The sequence below is a fragment of the Triticum urartu genome, chromosome 2 (genome assembly GCF_003073215.2).
Source record: "Triticum urartu cultivar G1812 chromosome 2, Tu2.1, whole genome shotgun sequence".
NCBI lineage: Eukaryota > Viridiplantae > Streptophyta > Magnoliopsida > Poales > Poaceae > Triticum > Triticum urartu.
In genome coordinates this window covers 406,347,302-406,361,479 of record NC_053023.1, presented here as the reverse complement: position 1 = coordinate 406,361,479, position 14,178 = coordinate 406,347,302, and positions in this window count along the sequence as shown.

The window sequence follows — 14,178 nt, the reverse complement described above, 5'->3', positions numbered from 1 at the left end:
GCATCGTCCGTCGCCGGTTGCAGCAGCTCGACTCGGCAGTCGTCGCACGAGCGTCCTCCGCGACATGAAGCGGCACCGTCGCATCACCGCCGCTCGTCCCCCGTCACTCACAGTATCGTCGTCGATGATTGTAGCAGTGTCGTTGTCGGTTGCAGCTTTATCTTGGCCTATTGCAGCTCTGCCCCTTGCTGACTGCAACTCCGACGTAGCCGGTTGTAGCTATGCTGACAAACGGGTGAAGTTCGGTGCACCACAGGTCGCACCACCGATGTCTTCACGCACTGGTCATTGTCTCCTCAGGTGGCTCGGCTCGCAGCATAAGCATGCGACCCTTGCAGCACCGTGCAGCCCAACTCGCGAGTAGAGCATGTGGTGAGAGATAGTTGAACCGCAACGCTGGCAGCCTCCCCCCTGTAGTGTCAAAGTTGCATGTGTTGTTGCTCACAGTAGAGCCGCCGACCAGCTCACTCGACCACCCATTGCAACGGCTTTGGAGAAAAATAGGGGATGGGTGTGGCTATGGACGTCGCTAGCTGGAGCAGCGCAGGGAAGATCAGGTTTGGCAAAGGTGGAGCGAAACTGTCAGGACCCCGATTCCAAGTCATATCGATCTAGCTGGTAACACCTCATATCACTTTGCGGCCTCACGCACGGTATTCCCATGGGTGTCGCCTTACCATGGCCCGGGACCGTTTGCGCCTTTTGGCTCACGTATATGATAGTGTCGCTAGCATCCATATGACAGAGAACCCGGGCCGACATGACTAGTCGTGAACCCAGAGTGGCACTAACTTACGGGGACATGCATACATGAATCAACATCGAGCATGTCGGTCAGCAGCGTGCGAATCCGGGCTGTAGCACTGGACTAACAGGACTCCGGTGAACCGGGCTGTAGCAGGCTAGGCAGGACTCCGGATGTCATCGCGTGACATTTCCCCGAAGGGACAGACACAGGAACGAAGTGAATCACATGCCGGCCAGTCAAGTGTTCCGGAGCAGTAGTGCTGGGCTAGCAGGACTCCGGTGAACCGGGCTGTAGCAGACTACTATGGCTCATGGAAACACAAGACTACATTTCCCCATAGGAGAGGCTACTAAGGATAAACAACTAGGCTGTCAGATCCCACACATACCAAGCATTTCAATCATACACACAATATGCTCGATATGTGTAAATACAGCATGACATCACAACAAAACTCTACGACTCAAAGTATTTATTCATAAGACTCCGAAGAGTCAGATATTACAAACATGGGTCTCATGACCCAACATACAGAGCATACAAGCAACAAGCACATGCGGAAGCTTAACTTGTCTGAGTACAGACAACTACAAATGAAGAAGGCTGAGAAGCCTGACTATCTACAAGACCCTCCTAAGGGTACAAGATCGTAGCTGAGGTAACAAGCTAAACGTCGAAGTCCATGCGGAACTACTAGCGAGACTCAAGTCTCTCTGCAAAACATAAAATAAGCAAACGTGAGTACAAATGTACCCAGCAAGACTTACATCAGAACTATCTACATATGCATCGGTATCAACAAAGGGGTGGTGGGGTTTAACTGCAGCAAGCCAACTTTGACTCAGTGGCTATCCTGTACTATGACTGCAAGTAACTCTTTTGAGGTGGCGCACACGAGTCCACATATTCACCATATCAATACACCACTATGGATCCGCTCCCGTCTCCCTACGAGAACGCCATCCATATCACTCACGCTTATCTTGCGCATTTTAGAGTATCCACTTTCACTTGTCTATGAACTATGCAAGGGGTCCAAGTTTCCATATCCGAGGAATCCGGCTATTCGAATAGATAATGATAACCCTGCAGGGGTGTACTTCTTCACACACGCTCTCGCCACTTACCACCATGTACACGTCGTGTATCTCGGCAACCTTCAAGCGGAAGCCTGGCGAGGGAGTCGGCCACGACCTGACTAACCAACAAGTCTCTAGTCCAGGTTTATCGCCTATTCGGGTTCCATCCGCAAGGAGATCCCGCCGGGGTGTCGCTCACGTCCCCAAACGATGTGTACAGGGTTCCCAAGCCCACCATCCGGGTGCCGCTTGGTACACCGGGCCACTGTGCCTAGTCTGTCCCAAGCCCACCTGTACCGGGTGCCACTTGGTAGACTACTAACACTACCTACAAACACCAGAAACTAGTTGCAACTCCTGGACAGAGATCAGGTTGATTAAATAAGTCGAGAGGGGCACTTAAGCATTCCAATGCGTGGTAGTAGCTGTTCATGGATCACAAACACGGAACTCCGTTCCTAAGGACGGCTGCAATGAGACAACCCACCATGTACTCCTACATGGCCTCTCACCGCTACCTTTACCAAATCGTGTTCACACACCTAGCTCTCAACAGTAGGACATGTTCACCACATTCCAATTCATCCCCGATGAGTCAGACCTCACTCAACTCTAAGCAGTAGTAGGCATGACAAAGAAACATGAATGAGTAGGCACATCAGGGCTCAAACAACTCCTACTCATGCTAGTGGGTTTCATCTATTTACTGTGACAATGACATGTCATGCAGAGGAAAGGGGTTCAGCTACCGCAACATGTAACAGTTGAAACGTTGTTGTCCTAATGCAGTAAAAGAGAGCAGGAGCGAGAGAGCGGGATTGTATCGGAATGAATAAGGGGGTTTTGCATGCCTGACACTTCTGAAGAGGAACACACTTCATCGGTGTCATCGTTCTCATCGTCGAAACCATGTCTACTCAGGGGGAACAACCACCGGCAAACACAAAAGGAACCACAATCAATGCAATGCACATACATATGAATGATATGTCATATTAAGGTACTGAATTGACCTAGTGCAACAGTTAGTCATATTCATTGAAGTGGAATTCAAACCTATAGCAAATTCCAACTCCAAAACCAATTACCATTTATTCCATAATCATGAATTGTCCTATTCAGTGAGGTTAACTTGTTCAAACATGCATGAAAATACCATATTCAGATTCTTTGGATTTTTCTGATAATTATTCATATATAAATTATTTCATTTGGAGTTACGGTTTAAATCCTATGATTTTTAGAAGTTTTGCTATTTCCTGAATTATTTAAACCCGGGAAAAGATTAATTGCGTCAGCATGATGGCAGCACTGCGTCAGCGAGTCAACGGGCCAGCCAGGGTCAAAACTGACCAGCGGGACCCATCGGTCAGTGAGACTAGGGTTAATCCCGCGTTGACTTGCAGTTTGACCCCATTTGGGGCCCGTTGTCAGTGTCTAGGGCTGGTCCAGCTGGCGGGGATTAGTGCTAATGAGCCCGCCATGTCACCTAACTGGCGATTAGTCACCGGTGCTAAGCAGGACGCGGTGGCGCTCCTTGTCCGGGCGATTCCGGTGATGAGAGCATGCGCGGCTGGGCTCTACGGGTGCAGCGCGATGAGGGCGTCAGGTGGTGGCATCGAGGCGGCTGGAGGTGGAGCGAAGCGATGGCAGCGGCGACAAGCGCGGCGGCCGGCGTTCGGGAGTCGAGCGAATCGACGTTGCAAGGAACGGAGGAGCCGCGAGTGGTCGCGGTCGACTCCTGGGAACGTGCTGAGCACGGTGGCGCGCTCGGTTGCGGCTCTAGGTGACGGTGGCCACGGCGGCAACATGGCTGGGCGGCGGTGAGCTTCGGCTTCGGTCGAAACGGCGGCTACGGTGATCGAGAGGCATGGGGAGGACGGGCAAACGACAGTGGAGCTCACAGAGGTTGCAACACGCGTCTCAGAGGGGTCGTAGGAGGCCGGAGGACGCCGGAACAACGAGGCAGATCTTCGGCGGCCGAAGAAGGGGATGACGGTGATGGCGGCGTTACGGGGCGCTCCGGCTGGCTTCATTCTGTGGAGAGGCGTAGCGTGAAGTGGAGGAGCTTCTAGGCATACTAGCTAGGCGAGGGGGGCTCGATGGCCACGGCAACGGCGAGCGGCGTCGACGAGCTCCATCGGGAAGAGAGCAGAGGAGGGGAAAGGGGTCCTGGGAGAGAGGGGAGAGATGAAGGGGGTCGAGGGGAAGTGCGTGGCATCGCGGGAGGCGTCTAGGGCGAAGAGGGGGCAGGCGAGCAGGGTGGAGGTGGCGCGCGCGTGTGCGCGCACGGCGGTCACATGCCCTGCCTACTGGCCTGGGGAGGAAGACGACAAGGGAGGTGGAGGTGGGCTGGGCCGGTACAGTAGCGGGCCGCGTAGGTGAGCTGGCCTCTCTGGTGGGCTTCACAGGTGAGGCCAGGTAAAAACTGCTCTGTTTTATTATCTGTGTTGTTTTCCTTTTATTTAATCATTTTGCCACTGATTCAAATTCACAAGTAAATCAAAGCAGGGCAAAACCTTCTGAATATTTGTATGTTGCCATTATGGACTATTCCAAAGGCACATAAATAATTTCACGGCCTTTTGAAATATATTCTATATAAATTGAATATAATCCAAAAGTCAAATACTTATTGATTTAAATTCAGAGTCCTAAAAATAATTCCTTAAAAATGTTCCTAAATTTTGGTTTGATATATAGTTCTTGCCAAAATTCTCAAACATTGCAAAAAGGACATCTTGGAAACAGAGAATGAGATTTCCAGGGTTCTTTGCCCTTCTTTTTATTAAAGTTTTGAGGCTTCAACAATCCTCAATTCAAGTTTCAGGAATTTAAATAAGATGCATGGATGCGATGCCACTAATTACAAGCATTAAACTGGGGTTGTGACAACTCACCCCCACTAAACAAGAATCTCGTCCCGAGATTCAAGACATGAGGTAAGAAGACAGAGGGGACACAAAGCTAGCACCATCTTCATGATCCAATTGCTTCAGATCGATCTTGGCGTCCTTCCTTTCGAGATCTTCATCCAACACGTTGACGACGGACAGGAACTCTACAGGAATCGATCTTCTCGAAGATCGGGCAACTCAAGATCAACTCTTGGGTGAGATATAAAACATCTCTTGAGCTGAGACATGAAACATACATTCAGGGGGGAAGGGGTGTAACAGATGGCGAAGGTCCACTAGGTAGGAAACAAATCCACGCTCGATCACGACGTAGCGAGGAGTTAACTGCCATGACTCCACAACGGGGCACCTTGGGGGAGGTGACTCGTAGAGTTATTCCCCTAAATGGCAAAAAGAATTACTTTTGATATATAGATCATTGGAACTCTCTATACCAGCCTAAGGAAAAATCACAAATGACTGTTTGAAGGAGTTCGGAAGAACGACACACTCGGGCTAGAATGGATGATGTGGACTACCTTGTTGAAGACAACGAAATGGTTGATTTCTTCTTATCATCGGAAATGGATGGGACCCATGGTAAGTCCACCTTTGAAGATGAACCTGGACAACCACTGCTGAGAAGGGGAAGCCCATGGAAAATTGGCACGATGGGGTGCAAGCTGGGAACAAAATGCAAATGTTGGGAATGTTCCAACCATCATATCTGCCTGAGATTCAGATCTGGTTGGTGTCAGGATATTCAAGACTCATCAAGTCTAGAAAGAAAAATGAAAGTTTGCAACACAAATCAATGAGATGACGTTGCGAGATTCTCGGGGAGTGAACTACGATAGCAAGCTCCACAGCATGAGTGGGTTCTGCTACACACATGTGAACACGTTGTCCCAGACAAGCATGACGACATAGTAGTCTTACAATGAAACACTACCGAGTTCAGGTGGGAACCATCAACAAGGATATCGAAGTCCTTTTATAAGCTCGGGTTAGCTCTTAAGAAGGAGCTTCTTATCCTTGAACAAATCAATCAGTGGCTTGGTGTGCTAGGAAACACATATAGAATGGAGGCGGCCAACCTGTCAAACTATATAGCACTTCGCACATGTGTGACTAATTTGGGATGATTCCAAGGAAGCAAAAACAAACTTTCTCGAATTCACGGCGGCAACTTGCATCAAATGCACATGAATTAGAGGAAGTCACTTCTTTCATCCAACATATCCTTCATGAACGGAACATGAAGAAAATTCTTCCACAAGTTTCCAACACTAGCTTATTGTTCAACATGAATCATGGAGAAGATAAAATGCTGCTGGTGGGCTCAACAACAAGTCATCAAGGCTTCCATATAGATGGAATTCCACAATTGAGCGAACACAGTGTTAGTATTGGTCGGACCAAAAGATGTAATGGTGTATGCTCGAGGGATCCACCACGAGTAAGACAACATTATGAACATCGTTGGTTCTGATTTGATTTGATGATAGCCCATACTCAAATCAAGGTTTTGATACGACAATAGGTCCAACAACTGATCACAGGGACCAATCGATGAAGATATCATCTATCTTCAACACACGCAAATATATCCCTTGAGATGAACTAAGCTGGCAAGCTTTTACCTTCCAACTCTCCAAGTTATTGTTTAGCTTAACCAACTAGCTCAGGGGGGTAACCGACACAGATTCTTGGAGAATGGCTGGTTTGCAAGAAACCAACTTGACCACGAGCTCAACATAATGATCAGGGGACAACCTGGTGATACTTCTGAGAGGATATTCAGAAAATCACGAACCACCGATATGTTATTAAGCTCGAGAACAATCTTGCTTTTCAGAGCAAGACGATATGATCAAATAAGCAAGGGATTGAATAATCCTAACTCATTGATCGAAGAGTGCACCGGAAATAAGGACTAGGTAGCATGATCAATCTTAGGATGATGATTCAATAACTAGCACGCTAAGAATGAGAGTATTGTCCATTAACTACCAAGCAACAGAGTTGCTAGGAGTTTTGATTTCACACATCACGATTCACTTGTCGGCATTCCGGTTACAACAACACGGAACCGAGGAATGAACAATGACGGCAAGAAGTATCACTAAATCAAGAATTCATAAGAGGTGGTGCAATTCTCATGACATTCTTGATAAGAAAGAAGGTGACACTCCACGGTAGAACAGAGCAAAAGCTGGATTGGCATTTTGATCCGCGGAGCACAACTACTTTGACCCAATCCTGGACATGGATGAGGTACTGGAGTTTGTTTCTCCTAGTCATTCTGAAATAGAACGACGGACCACAAGAATAATAGACTTTGATGAACGAATGCAATGATATACCCTCGACTATCAATTGATAGACGAAGGTCAGAAACAACTAAGGAGGGACAACTCAAGGAACATATATCTTTCTGAGTTGTGGATGCATAGATTAGTATGTCGAGCAAAGCTCAACATTTCTTCCGGATAACCCATGTAGAAAGGTAGAACTGGCAGATTCACAATGTAGAACGAAGAACTCATCAAGAGCACTCTTATTGTGATCTTTTGGTTCAAAAGAACTTCTGCCATAAGCAGTGCATGGTACTTGGAAGAAGAAAATACCACGGACCTCGAGGACTATCGCAAAGGTTACTAATATTCTAAAGGAACTAGCAAACACTATCAACAGAAGGTAAGTGGAGTGAATCTTTGGGTCAGGAACCCAAGAGTAGAATACCTACTACTAAATGGCATCACAGGATGCTTTCGAGAACAATGGCCAGAATCATCACACCGGGAATACAAAGCATTGCTAGATTACTAGGTGACTCTCTAAGACACCTAGGGTCATAATAATAGCTCCAACATATATGTCGAGGCAACAGAGTACCTCAACTCACTGGCTAGTGTGCTTATTCTGACCAAAAGGACATCGGGAACGGAAAGAAAGGATTTGCAAATGCATCAGATTGTTTAGAAACCTGGGATGACTCAGACAGCATAACGGCTATAAATGCTCAAAGATATTTGAGTCATCCTGCAAAATGATGGCATAGCCACTCAACATCACAGTAACAAGGTTCTGAGGCCAGCTATGAACATATGGAAGTAGTAGGAACTGAACTGAGGCTTGAACTCAACAATCCTAGGCAACTACGGTTTAGTAACACGTCATCCTAAGAGGTAGAAGAGAAGCCTAGTTCCTAATCCCTGTAGAAAAGAAGAGGTTGACTCAGATCAGAAGGGCATAAGGTAAAGGAGTAAAAAGAGCCTTACGTTCCCTTCCACAATCAATTCCCTTATATAACTAAAGCATTTCTAGACTCGACTTCGACCAGTTTGGCTTGGTAATCCTACAGGCAGTCAGGCTCTGATACCAAAGCTGTCAGGACCCCGATTCCAAGTCACATCGATCTAGCTGGTAACACCTCATATCACTTTGCGGCCTCACGCATGGTATTCCCATGGGTGTCGCCTTACCATGGTCCGGGACCGTTTGCGCCTTTTGGCTCACGTATATGATAGTGTCGCTAGCATCCATATGACAGAGAACCCGGGCCGACATGACTAGTCGTGAACCCAAAGTGGCACTAACTTACGGGGACAGGCATACATGAATCAACATCGAGCATGTCGGTCAGCAGCGTGCAAATCCGGGCTGTAGCACTGGGCTAACAGGACTCCGGTGAACCGGGCTGTAGCAGGCTAGGCAGGACTCCGGATGTCACCGCATGACATTTCCCTGAAGGGACAGACACAGGAACGAAGTGAATCACATGCCGGCTAGTCAAGTGTTCCGGAGCAGTAGTGCTGGGCTAGCAGGACTCCGGTGAACCGGGCTGTAGCAGACTACTATGGCTCATGGAAACACAAGACTACATTTCCCCATAAGAGAGGCTACCAAGGATAAACAACTAGGTTGTCGGATCCCACACATACCAAGCATTTCAATCATACACACAATATGCTCGATATGTGTAAATACATCATGGCATCACAACAAAACTCTACGACTCAAAGTATTTATTCATAAGACTTCGAAGAGTCAGATATTACAAACATGGGTCTCATGACCCAACATACAGAGCATACAAGCAACAAGCACATGTGGAAGCTTAACTTGTCTGAGTACAGACAACTACAAATGAAGAAGGCTGAAAAACCTGACTATCTACAAGACCCTCCTAAGGGTACAAGATCGTAGCTAAGGTAACAAGCTAAACGTCGAAGTCCACGCGGAACTACTAGCGAGACTCAAGTCTCTCTTCAAAACATAAAATAAGCAAACGTGAGTACAAATGTACCCAGCAAGACTTACATCAGAACTATCTACATATGCATCAGTATCAACAAAGGGGTGGTGGGGTTTAACTGCAGCAAGCCAGCTTTGACTCAGTGGCTATCCTGTACTATGACTGCAAGTAACTCTTTGAGAAAATTCCTTATTTGACACTGTCTTAAAATCTGGTTCCTTATTTGACACTGGAAAAGTTTTTCTTCCCTATTTGACACTACTCCTAAATTTTATTCCCTATACGACACTTCTATCCATTTTGAGCCTAAATGACACCTGAAAAGATGATTTTGCCCTTCATGTGGTATGTGTGTGTGCGCGCGCGTGTGCTGTTGCGTGTGTGGGTGCACGCGCACATGTGTGCTGTTGCTGCATGTGTGTGTGCATGTGTGCTGTTGCGTGTGTGTTTGCTGATGCCTGTGTGTTTGCTGCTGCGTGTGTACGTGCGTGCGTGTGTGTGTGCTGGTGCATGCCTATGTGCTGCCTGCGTGTGTGCTGCTGCTGCATGTGTGCTGCTGCGTGTGTTTGCTACTGTGTGTGTACGTGCGCGCGCGCATGTGTGTGTGTGGTTGTGTGCCTATGTGCTGCCTGCGTGTGTGTGCTGCTGCTGCATGTGTGTGTATGTGTGTGTGCTGCGTGAAGTGTGTGTTGCTGCGTGTGTGTGCGCGTGCATGTGTGTTGCTGCGTGTGTGTGTGTGTGTGCACGCGCGCGTGTTGTTGCGTGTGTGTGCGCGTGCGTTGTGTTTTGGTGCATGTGTATGTGTTGCTGCGTGTGTGCTCCTGCCCTCGCACTGATGCTGCGTGTGCGCGCTATTGCCCCCCACACACATACCACATGAGGGGCAAAAGTGCCTTTTCAGGTGTCATTTAGGCTCAAAATGGACGAAAATGTCATATAGGAAATAAAATTTAGAACTTGCATCAAATAGGAAAGAAAAACTTTTCCAGTGTCAAATAAGGAAGCAGATTTTAAGATAGTGTCAAATAAGGAATTTTCTCTAACTCTTTTGAGGTGGCGCACACGAGTCCACATATTCACCATATCAATACACCACTATGGATCCGCTCCCGTCTCCCTACGAGAACGCCATCCATATCACTCACGCTTATCTTGCGCATTTTAGAGTATCCACTTTCACTTGTCTATGAACTATGCAAGGGGTCCAAGTTTCCATATCCGAGGAATCCGGCTATTCGAATAGATAATGATAACCCTGCAGGGGTGTACTTCTTCACACACGCTCTCGCCACTTACCACCATGTACACGTCGTGTATCTCGGCAACCTTCAAGCGGAAGCCTGGCGAGGGAGTCGGCCACGACCTGACTAACCAACAAGTCTCTAGTCCAGGTTTATCGCCTATTCGGGTTCCATCTGCAAGGAGATCCGGCCGGGGTGTCGCTCACGGCCCCAAACGATGTGTACAGGGTTCCCAAGCCCACCATCCGGGTGCCACTTGGTACACCGGGCCACTGTGCCTAGTTTGTCCCAAGCCCACCTGTACCGGGTGCCACTTGGTAGACTACTAACACTACCTACAAACACCAGAAACTAGTTGCAACTCCTGGACAGAGATCAGGTTGATTAAATAAGTCGAGAGGGGCACTTAAGCATTCCAATGCGTGGTAGTAGTTGTTCATGGATCACAAACACGGAACTCAGTTCCTAAGGACGGATGCAATGAGACAACCCACCATGTACTCCTACATGGCCTCTCACCGCTACCTTTACCAAATCGTGTTCACACACCTAGCTCTCAACAGTAGGACATGTTCACCACATTCCAGTTCATCCCTGATGAATCAGACCTGACTCAACTCTAAGCAGTAGCAGGCATGACAAACAAACACGAATGAGTAGGCACATCAGGGCTCAAACAACTCCTACTCATGCTAGTGGGTTTCATCTATTTACTATGACAATGACATGTCATGCAGAGGAAAGGGGTTCAGCTACCGCAACATGTAACAGTTGAAACGTTGTTGTCCTAATGCAGTAAAAGAGAGCAGGAGCGAGAGAGTGGGATTGTATCGGAATGAACAAGGGGGTTTTGCATGCCTGACACTTCTGAAGAGGAACACACTTCATCGGTGTCATCGTTCTCATCATCGGAACCACGTCTACTCAGGGGGAACAACCACCGACAAACACAAAAGGAACCACAATCAATGCAATGCACATACATATGAATGACATGTCATATTAAGGTACTAAATTGACCTAGTGCAACAGTTAGTCATATTCATTGAAGTGGAATTCAAACCTATAGCAAATTCCAACTCCAAAACCAATTACCATTTATTCCATAATCATGAATTGTCCTATTCAGTGAGGTTAACTTGTTCAAACATGCATGAAAATACCATATTCAGATTCTTTGGATTTTTCTGATAATTTTTCATGTATAAATTATTCCATTTGGAGTTACGGTTTAAATCCTATGATTTTTAGAAGTTTTGCTATTTCCTGAATTATTTAAACCCGGGAAAAGATTAATTGCGTCAGCATGACGACAGCACTACGTCAGCGAGTCAACGGGCCAGCCAGGGTCAAAACTGACCAGCGGGACCCATCGGTCAGTGAGACTAGGGTTAATCCCGCGTTGACTTGCAGTTTGACCCCCTTTGGGGCCCGTTGTCAGTGTCTAGGGCTGGTCCAGCCGGCGGGGATTAGTGCTAATGAGCCCTCCATGTCACCTAACCGGCGATTAGTCGTCGGTGCTAAGCAGGACGCGGCGGCGCTCCTTGTCCGGGTGATTCCGGCGACGAGAGCGTGCGCGGCTAGGCTCTACGGGTGCAGCGCGACAAGGGGCGTCTGGTGGTGGCATCAAGGCGGCTGAAGGTGGAGCGAAGCGATGGCAGCGGCGACAAGCGCGGCGGCCAGCGTTCGGGAGTCGAGCGAATCGACGTTGCAGGGAACGGCAGGAGCCGCGAGCGGTCGCGGTCGACTCCTGGGAATGTGCTGAGCACGGTGGCGCGCTCGGTCACGGCTCTAGGTGACGGTGGCCACGGCGGCAACATGGTTGGGCGGCGGTGAGCTTCGGCTTCGGTCGAAACGGCGGCTACGGTGATCAAGAGGCATGGGGAGGAGGGGCAAACGACAGCGGTGCTCACAGAGGTTGCAACACGCGTCTCAGAGGGGTCGTAGGAGGCCGGAGGACGCCGGAACGGCGAGGCAGATCTTCGGCGGCCGAAGAAGGGGATGACGGCGATGGCGGCATTACGGGGCGCTCCGGCTGGCTTCCTTCTGTGGAGAGGCGTAGCGCGAAGTGGAGGAGCTTCTGGGCATACTAGCTAGGCGAGGGGGGCTCGGTGGCCACGGCAACGGCGAGCGGCGTCGACGAGCTCCATCGGGAAGAGAGTAGAGGAGGGGAAAGGGGTCCTGGGAGAGAGGGGAGAGATGCAGGGGGTCGAGGGGAAGTGTGTGGCATCGCGGGAGGCGTCCAGGGCGAAGAGGGGGCAGGCGAGCAGGGTGGAGGTGGCGCGCGCGTGTGCGCGCACGGCGGCCACACGCCGTGCCTACTGGCCTGGGGAGGAAGACGACAGGGGAGGTAGAGGTGGCGCGCGCGTGTGCGCGCACGGCGGCCACACACCGTGCCTACTGGCCTGGGGAGGAAGACGACAGGGGAGGTGGAGGTGGGCTGGGCCGGTACAGTAGCGGGTCGCGTAGGTGGGCTGGCCTCTCTGGTGGGCTTCACAGGTGAGGCCAGGTAAAAACTACTCTATTTTATTATCTGTGTTGTTTTCCTTTTATTTAATCATTTTGCCACTGATTCAAATTCACAAGTAAATCAAAGCAGGGCAAAACCTTCTGAATATTTGTATGTTGCCATTATGGACTATTCTAAAGGCACATAAATAATTTCAAGGCCTTTTGAAATATATTCTATATAAATTGAATATAATCCAAAAGTCAAATACTTATTGATTTAAATTCAGAGTCCCAAAAATAATTCCTTAAAAATGTTCCTAAATTTTGGTTTGATATATAGTTCTTGCCAAAATTCTCAAACATTGCAAAAAGGACATCTTGGAAACAAAGAATGAGATTTCCAGGGTTCTTTGCCCTTCTTTTTATTAAAGTTTTGATTCTTCAACAATCCTCAATTCAAGTTTCAGGAATTTAAATAAGATGCATGGATGCGATGCCACTAATTACAAGCATTAAACTGGGGCTGTGACAGAAATGAGTCATGTGCATGTACTGATTTGGGGAGAAAATTGCAAATAAGAAGAACATATGTTGAGCCGAGCGAAGTGTGATAAGGAAAATACAATGGCCTGTCCTGGGCAGGGCCCACGAGAGAGATGTTGTGCGTGCGTTGGAGATCGATCAGACGCTGCAATAGGTCAGCCAATGTCGAGCATTTACCTTTGTGTAATTGTGTTTGCACTATAAATTTGTATTATGGCTCCACTAGTGTTTCAAATCCAAAAGCATCTTTGCAGTACCCACGCTGAAAATATACCATAAAAACGCACGTGTATGTGTGTCTGAGAGAGAGAGAGAGAGAGACTACGTGACGCGGAGCATCCTGAGGACATCACCATGTCAAGAGTCTGTTTGGCAAGTCACACGTGTAACACCTACTTTACATACATAAAGGTGAATCATCTTCTCAGCACATGTTCACTTGACCCCTTCGAGGATGGTATACTACTTGACACCCCTCTCGTGTGTATGCATATATGTATTACCGGAGCTTCACCACCGACGAGGAGGAGTGTGAGCGCATGTGTACGCCTACACCATCCCGCGAGGGAAGTGTGGAAGAGATGGTGGAAGAAAGGAGAAGAAGACGGAGTGGCTATTAGACCCAAGCCGGACGTCCGGACACCCGAGCATTGATCAGATCATCTGCACACCCTCCTAGATCATCCGGCTATGGCAGCCGAAGACAACCGAAAGCTAGCCCTAGAGCCAGATCATCCGGGCATCTTGCGAATCGTCCGAGCCTCCTTTCGGATCACCCGGCTGCCCGCGTGCATAATAGGCCTAGTGGCCATGTAACTTCCCCACTTTGCCCCCTCACTTACCCCTTCGTGGAGTAGCCTATAAATACCTCTCTCCCACCTCCTTTTTAGGGATAGCTAAGATTAGAACCACACATTAGAGCTTATCTCATGTATCTCCCCTTGTGGGATTCCTCCTA